This window comes from Schistocerca serialis, chromosome 3, assembly GCF_023864345.2.
Source record: "Schistocerca serialis cubense isolate TAMUIC-IGC-003099 chromosome 3, iqSchSeri2.2, whole genome shotgun sequence".
NCBI classification, from domain to species: Eukaryota; Metazoa; Arthropoda; class Insecta; order Orthoptera; family Acrididae; genus Schistocerca; species Schistocerca serialis.
The window spans coordinates 322,485,054-322,493,994 of NC_064640.1; positions in this window are offsets into that span (position 1 = coordinate 322,485,054).

The window sequence follows — 8,941 nt, forward strand, 5'->3', positions numbered from 1 at the left end:
TGAACAACACTTCCAAAGCCTCGCATTCATAAATGGAATAATTAGCCTCAGCCGAAGTAAGCCAATGAGAGGCATGAGCTACAGTATCCCTTTCACCTTGTTGTTCTTGAAAAAGAATGGCGGCCATTCCAGTACGAGACACATCAGTCAGCACAATAAAAGTGTCACTAAAGTTAGGTACTGCTAAAACTGGAGGATTAGCAATAGTGGTTTTAACCACTTCAAAGGCATGCTGTTGCTCTTCCCTCCACACAAATGTGTGATGTTTCTTATGCAGAGAATTAAGTGGTGCAGCCAGTTATGCAAAATTAGCAATAAACTTATGAAAGAAATTGGCTATGCCAATAAACCTGGTGATGCCCTTCTTATCTTTGAGGGGAGGACATTGCTTGATAGCCTTAGTATGCTCTTGATCAATTCTAACACCGTCAGCAGAGACCAGATGTCCCAAAAATGAAATACAAGGCCGACACAGGTTAATTTTATTTGGCTGGACCGTAAGCCCAGCTCCTCAAAGTCAAGAAAAAACCTGATCAAGATGCTCAGAGAAAGATTTGCTAACAATAACCAAATCATCAACATTATCCAACAGATGGGGAAGAACAGCTGCGCCAGTGGCAAGGCTTTAAGGAACTCAACTGAATCGGTACAGAATGCCGTAGCCACCTTCGAGCCATCAGCCAGCAGAATTTGATAGTATGCCTGATTTTAAGTCCAAAACGCTAAAGAAGTGCACTCCAGAAAACCAAGTGAAACAATTGTGACGGTCAGGCAAGGGAGCCGATTCCAGGATGACTTTCTTATTCAGGGCCCTATAATCAATGACAGCTCGAAAATCACCATCATGCGCTTTAGGCACCAGGAAGACTGGCAAAGCATTAAAGGAAGTAGAATAATGGATAACACTGTCCTCCAACATATCATTGATTTTAGCCCACAGGATTTTCATCTTAGGAGGAGAAAGTCTGTAGGGTGCCTGGCACATAGGAATTGTATCCAGAAGATGGATATAATACTGGATAATGATTCAACAAGTCCCTCATAGACTTATGCTGCAGATAATCTAAGTGACTAAGATCAATGTTGCCCTCACAGCTGTGCATGGTATGCAACCCACTGTTCTACAGCAAGCACAGAATCCAAAACAATCTCCAGGTGAGAACTGAAAGTGGAAGGTACCACCAGCATAATCAAGTACTAACCTGGTACAATGCATAAAATCACAGCCCAGGATGACCGGTACACTCAAGTTTTTAGCAATAATAAATTCCATGGGCCACAAAAAGCCCTGCACCGCTAAACTGCCACACACCTTGCCTAACAAAGGCAGCTCTTGGCCATCCGCAAGTCTACATCTTTGTGCGACCGGCCTTGGAATCAAAAATTGACACAAGTGCCAATACTCCAGGTACCAGTCCTCATCAATGAGAGAAACCAAATTGCCTAAATCAAGCAGGGCACATACGGGTTTGTTGCCAACACATGTACAAATATAAGGGAGGGAGTGGGTGGCCAATGAGCCAATAGCCCTACAATTAACTAGCCAATTCCTACAATGAGCCAACCCCCCCATCTTTAAATGTGAATTATTAGGATGGGAAGCTCGTTGCTGTGAACTCTGTGGAGCAAAATGGTCATCAGTACCACAGTGAAAACAATGTCAAATCTCTGGTGTTTGCTTCTGTTTAAACATAGACTGACTAACATTGTCCAGACCATCCCTCAAAGCAATGCGCCATTTGTCAGCAAACGTGAGAGCTTCTGTTGTATCTACAAAATCTTGCAACTGACTCCATGAGGAAGGCTTATTCACAAAGGTAAAACACGAACGGTCCTGGGGCCACAGCCCCTCAATGAGATGGTCAATGCTCTGTGCTTCCGGGATGCGCATGTCTAATACGTCGACAGCAATGCATACTTGGTCAAAATATTGTCCTAAGGTTTCCTGCTGTACCTGCACTTTCCAATAATATTCTTGCTCTAAATTAACATGAATACACGCTGACAGTTTTTGCTTTAACACATATTTCCTAAACTGCCCTAATGACCCATGTTCCTGCAAGACTTCCACCCAAAGTATACACAACCTGCCTTTAGTTACTGGATAAAGTAAGGCTAGCAAAATGGAGTGAAGAACCTGTGAGACATCCGCATGAACCTGAAGGCATACAAGCAATCATAAAACCTGCTGAACTGCAGTCACAGAATCCAAGAACAGTTCATTAATATCCTTAATAAGCAACAATATCAGGTTAGGCAAATGAGCAAATTGATCAGCTAAACTACCTGGTGCTGACTGTTCAGTCAATAAAGGTTGTATCTTGGCCTCAGGTTCAGACCCAAAACATCCCCTCTCTAAACCAACAGCCAGCAGGCGAATCTGCAACAAGCGCATTTTATCACATAATTCCCAATGAAGACGGGCATTCAACCCCACAGCATTAACGATTGCTGTATCAGACAAATAGTTACTGTAATGGGCCAAATGCGCCTGTACTCTATACACCTAACACTGGTAGCTTGAGACGATTCTAAAAATTCTACAGTTTGTGTTAGTTCCTGAACTGCTACTGAGACATGGGAAAGGCACTCATCAAGAGCAGCAAAATGTTCTGGAGGGAAGGAAATTGATGTTTGTACTGTGGCACAGAGACAGGTGGCAATATCAGACACTCCTCCTTTGATAGATAATCCTCTGATTTGGAGTTCATATATGAGATGTCCTTTACATAAATGAGCAATGCCGGGAACAGCACATGCATGAACCATGGCCACGGTAAATGCGAAACAACAGAATTAGTACAAATGAAGATATACAAGGCTACAATCAATAGCACAAAAAAGTCGACAACATAAGCTATGTACGGAAAGTCCCCACTGTTTTAAGGAGTCGAAGGCTCTGCTATCATTTGGGATGTGCGATTTGCACCCAGTAGTATGACAGGAAGCAGCAGGGCCATAATTACCAAACATACACAGCTTGTGTTTAAACAATGTTTATTAGCTTGCACAATTTATATACAATAAAATCAATCAATTTAACAAGCACAATAAAAGTTTTTCTTAAATCTTTACTGAAATCTGCATAACAAATGCATAAAACATTAACAAAATTTCTGTTGATGTAAATAATTAATAAAATCAAAACCTGCCAAACTCTGAACATGCAAGACTAACTTGTACAATGCCTCCTCTCTTGTAATATAACTTCATACCAAGGTATAACATTAATGCATAACATAATGCACACAAGTAACAAGAAGGAAACTTCTAAAACTTGAACGTCTGGCGATGAAGACACCAAGCCCAAGAACTTCTGACTACAGAATAATCTAGTTGATGCCAGTACAGGTAGGCATTAACTAAATAACACATAATTAATAAAGAAAACAGCACCTTGGCATCTAAACATTCTCTGAGAACATACGCACATGAACCTCTCCTTTATAAAATTAAACTTCCCAATCAGCATACAGGGTACAACTATGATACAAATGGCTGATAAGGGAATACAGAATTAATAAGGCAGAGTCTCCAGCAATTTGACTGGGCACTAATTACGGAGTGACTCAGTTTTACAGATTTAAATTCATATTTTGAGTGAAAGGTGCATCCGCCGAGGCGGTGGAAGAACAAACTACAATGCTTAACGACCTGACAGAGCCAGGAACAAAGAGAAAAAGCAACTCTCAACTTAAGGACAAGATCAAGACAGAAGGTCATTCTAATGCAACACAGTTCCTCTGGCAATGGCCAAGTCATCAAGCCCCAGTGCCACGTCCCACCATACTGGAGGAACTACACTACGCTCCACACAACTGAAACATAAATCAACTACAACAGCATACTTGCAATTGCACATTCATATTACATAAAAGAATAAAACATAACATTAAAACCAGAAGGCTCAACAAAAAAAATTTTTTTTTGAACTCAATGTTCACGAATTCATTTAAAGACTGCAATACATGTGTAAATAAGATGGTTCCCTGAAACATAATAACAACAGCTGAGTATTACTTTAAACAGACAAGATGATGATGATGTTTTGGTTTGTGGGGCACTCAACTGCACGGTTATCAGCGCCCCTACAAATTCCCAAACTTTGCTCAGTCCAAACATGCCATTTTCATGAATGATGATGAAATGATGAGGACAACACAAACACCCAGTCATCTTGAGGCAGGTGAAAATCCCTGACCCCAAAATGGACAAGAGCCCACCAGAACTACGCCTTTATGGAGTCTGATGTAGTTTTATGAAACAATGTAGTATTTCTTTTCTTGTTAATTAAGGTGCAAATTTTGGTACTTAATCATCTAGGTTACAACAATTTTAGATATACCATCACCCAATAATAAGGAGCTCACTGGGTTTCCTTACATATATCAACAAATCCTTCCTCAAGTGGTAGGAAACTAAGGTGGAAAGCCCAAGCCCCGTTATCATGCCACATGTGACATAACTTTGACATATCAGACTCATCACTCAAGACAACATTAGTTAACCCTTTACATATGTATACAGGGTGTTACAAAAAGGCACAGCCAAACTTTCAGGAAACATTCCTCAAACACAAAGAAAGAAAATATGTTATGTGGACATGTGTCCGGAAACGCTTACTTTCCATGTTAGAGCTCATTTTATTACTTCTCTTCAAATCACATTAATCATGGAATGGAAATACACAGCAACAGAACATACCAGCGTGACTTCAAACACTTTTTTACAGGAAATGTTCAAAATGTCCTCCGTTAGCGAGGATACATGCATCCACCCTCCGTCGCATGGAATCCCTGATGCGCTGATGCAGCCCTGGAGAATGGCATACTGTATCACAGACATCCACAATACGAGCACAAAGAGTCTCTACATTTGGTACCAGGGTTGCGTAGACAAGAGCTTTCAAATGCCCCCATAAATGAAAGTCAAGAGGGTTGATGTCAGGAGAGCGTGGAGGTGATGGAATTGGTCCGCCTCTACCAATCCATCGGTCACCGAATCTGTTGTTGAGAAGCGTACAAATACTTCGACTGAAATGTGCAGGAGCTCCATCGTGCATGAACCACATGTTGTGTCGTACTTGTAAAGGCACGTGTTCTAGCTGCACAGGTAGAGCATCCCGTATGAAATCATGATAACGTGCTCCATTGAACGTTGGTGGAAGAACATGGGGCCCAATCAAGGCATCACCAACAATGCCTGGCCAAACCTTCACAGAAAATCTGTGTTGATGACGTGATTGCACAATTGCGAGCGGATTCTCGTCAGCCCACACATTCTGCTTGTGAAAATTTACAATTTGATCACGTTGGAATGAAGCCTCATCCGTAAAGAGAACATTTGCACTCAAATGAGGATTGACACATTGTTGGATAAACCATACACAGAAGTATACCCGTGGAGGCCAATCAGCTGCTGATAGTGTCTGCACATGCTGTACACGGTACGGAAACAACTGGTCCTCCCGTAGCACCCTCCATACAGTGACATGGTCAACGTCACCTTGTACAGCAGTAACTTCTCTGATGCTGACATTAGGGTTATCGTCAACTGCACAAAGAATTGCCTCGTCCATTGCATGTGTCCTCATCATTCTAGGTCTTCCCCAGTTGGCACACCTTCGTTTTGGAAATCTGTCTCGATACAAATGTACCGTGCCATGGCTATTGCCCCGTGCTAATCCATACATCAAGTGGGCATCTGCCAACTCCGTATTTGTAAGCATTGCACTGACTGCAAAACCACGTTCGTGATGAACATTAACCTGTTGATACTACATACTGATGTGCTTGATGCTAGTACTGTAAAGCAATGAGTCGCATGTCAACACAAGCACCGAAGCCAACATTACCTTCCTTCAATTGGGCCAACTGGTGGTGAATCGAGGAAGTAAAATACATACTGATGAAACTAAAATGAGCTCTAACATGGAAATTAAGCGTTTCCGGACACATGTCCACATAACATCTTTTCTTTATTTGTGTGTGAGGAATGTTTCCTGAAAGTTTGGCCGTACCTTTTTAAAACACCCTGTATATACACAATTGGACCTGTTTATATCAAACACACACCATATTCCCAGGCAAACAGTTAATGCCAGACGATACTCTGGCAAGCTCTTCTTCTCAACATGCACTGCATGGCAAGAAAAGCCAAATACCATACCTTGTGCCGGAACCCAAAAACTTCTGCCATCTCTGGCAGCAGCACTCCAGTAATACCATGCTCAATGAGCACATGCACCAAGTAAGAGCCAAACTCCCGACTGTGCTGTAACTGCAACCGACAGACCACACAGTGAGCCCTGCTGCTTTGATGCTGCAGACCTAAATAGCTGAACCCACGGTGAACAGCCGACTCGCGGCCTGACAAAGTAAAATTGATGGCAAAGATGACACTACAATAAAAGAGGTACTGGCACCAGTGGCGGGACATATCAATCCCAATTTTTGCTCTAGCAATCAGACTCCTTTAGCCATACTTCTCCACCCTTGTAACATGGCATCTGCCAGGACTGCTTTCTGATGTGGCCCATATGCCTGCACCTATAACTCTATAATTCTGAGGAGAAAACACTATGATCACTCTGTCGGCTAGTAGCAATGTCCGTTTGTTCCAGCTGTGTGGCGATCTTAATAGCAGCAAAAAAATAATTTGGGTTCTCCATCATGAATCTTGTCTGTATGTCAGCATAAATACCCCTCACAAATACATCTAAAGCCCTATTCTATGCCTCATGCAGGGTGATTCTGTCAGTCTCTGCAGTCTGCATCAATTCATCAGTTTGTGCATTAATCTTCCTAATCCTGTGCTAGAAGGTCTCCACTCATTTTCAATGTTTCTGAGACAACCCATTGAGTTTCTCCCTAAAAAAATCTGGTGCTGTTTTGTTTATGATAGTGCTGAGGTGTGTCCATTAGCAAGCTCACCAGATGTTTGAGCCTTACTCAAAGTCTCATGGTACAAAATTTTACATCCTGTTTTATGAGATGGACACCAAATTAAATGATGATTCTCAGGTTGAAGCAAATAACACTATTCATGGGATTAATTTATAAATAAGTTAGTGTCAGTAACAACTGGAAGATCATTCATGATCACTTGAGTATAACAGAAACAAAGCTGACTGATGTGACAGCAGTTCCAAAGGAAGTTTTGCTCTGAGTGGGCTGTAGAGTGGTGTCCATGGGGGCTGCACCCCCAGTAATGTGAAGCAGCATGTAGACTGTGCAGTATAGAGCAGAGTGTTGTGGCTGATCTCACTGAGTTCTGACTGATGAACTACAAGTGTAGCCAGCTCCTAGCCTGGAACTAGGTGAGCAACTGAATATCATCTCTGGAGGCTCCCCTTCACCTTAAGTATCCTGCAGGCAGAAGTATGTCTGCAACCACATAATGTGTAGATGATACTTGTTTCCTTGGTAGCAGTGTCACTGATTTCCTGATGTATGTGCTGCTTAGAAGTGTGCCTGGTGCTCTCTGGTGGAGCCTGTAACAAGCAGTGTATCAACAGACTGTTTGTGTACAGTATTGTATTCATAACATGCAATGCCCTTGTGGTATTAGTAAATAGTTTCTGGAGGAGAGATACCTGCAGGTTAAGGGTCAACAACCCTCAGGGTGAAGTTGTTGTACTAGCAGTGAATGCAGTCGGCCTATGGTCGATATACAACACAAAATGTACATATTTGCATCAACCACTAACTGTAACCTAATCATAGTTAAGGAAGTTTCATCAGACCAGCATTCACATAACTAATAAAAACATATATGTCCTTCGTAGTTTCCCCCAAAACGGGAGCTACCAGGTTAACTGATACAGGATAATGAAACGAATGGGTATCTTTAAAAAGGCTAATGTCCCTCCCAAATCGGATTGTGGTTACCCACTAATGGCTTCCAGTGTTGATACTTACATTAGTAATGCATCATTCAGCTTCTTCTGTTCAGCTGTGGTTTCCAAAAATGTAGCTGTCTGTCATTTAAAGGCTTCCACCTTATCATGCAAGGTTAACACATGTGCTTCTGGCATTTTTATAATGTCTATCTGCCATTACACAAGAAACAATAGGGAAACTTCACCGACAATACACAAATAAGAGACAGTCTGTATTAAACCTTGTGTCATATCATTGCCCAATGGGATTCTGTGCACTGCTATGCCTTGTGGTCAAACCTTCCATACATGCTATATATAGTTGACATGACCTGAATAAATGGCAACTCATGTGCAGATGAATTACATTAGTGGCACCTCTCTAGCCCAGATAAACTTCCATTAATTTGCAGGTCCACAGGCTCCTGTGGTTTAACAATTGACACCCTCAAGTTCATGTGACGCATGATGCCCCACCATGTGTAATGTCCCCACAGCAAATACCCTCTACCACGTGCCAATCAATAATTTTAAATCGAACCATCCACATTCATTCACTTTGGAAAAGTTATCTGATCTGATTTTATCATAATATATGTGGTGACAGCTCGTCGACGCCAAAGTATTTTCTAGTGCATTTATTCTTTGAAATAACAGAGATGCATATATGCACTCTCCATGGTTGTTAGAGGGGTAACTAGGACAGCTTCTGGAGTATCTGTTGAGGGATTGACGTGTTTCTGAGAGATACATAGTCGGCTTTTCTTCTCACTAAAGTGAGCCACTTAACATTTGTGCCACTAGCGGTTTGTTTTGAAGAGAAAGAGATTGTAAAAGGAAAATAATTAAGGTTTGGAATCACTGGAGATCTGGACATGTAATGGAGATGGATTTAATACATGATTTCCTCCATAAATAAGGTTTGTGACTTTTTTGTTCTGGAGTGAATGAACGAATGAGTTTTTTCTGAATCATTTGTTGATCACGTTGGCCCTGTAATTAATGGGGAAGTTTCAGCTGTGTCAAAGAGAGCCTGCAATCACTGAGACTGTGTTAAATCAT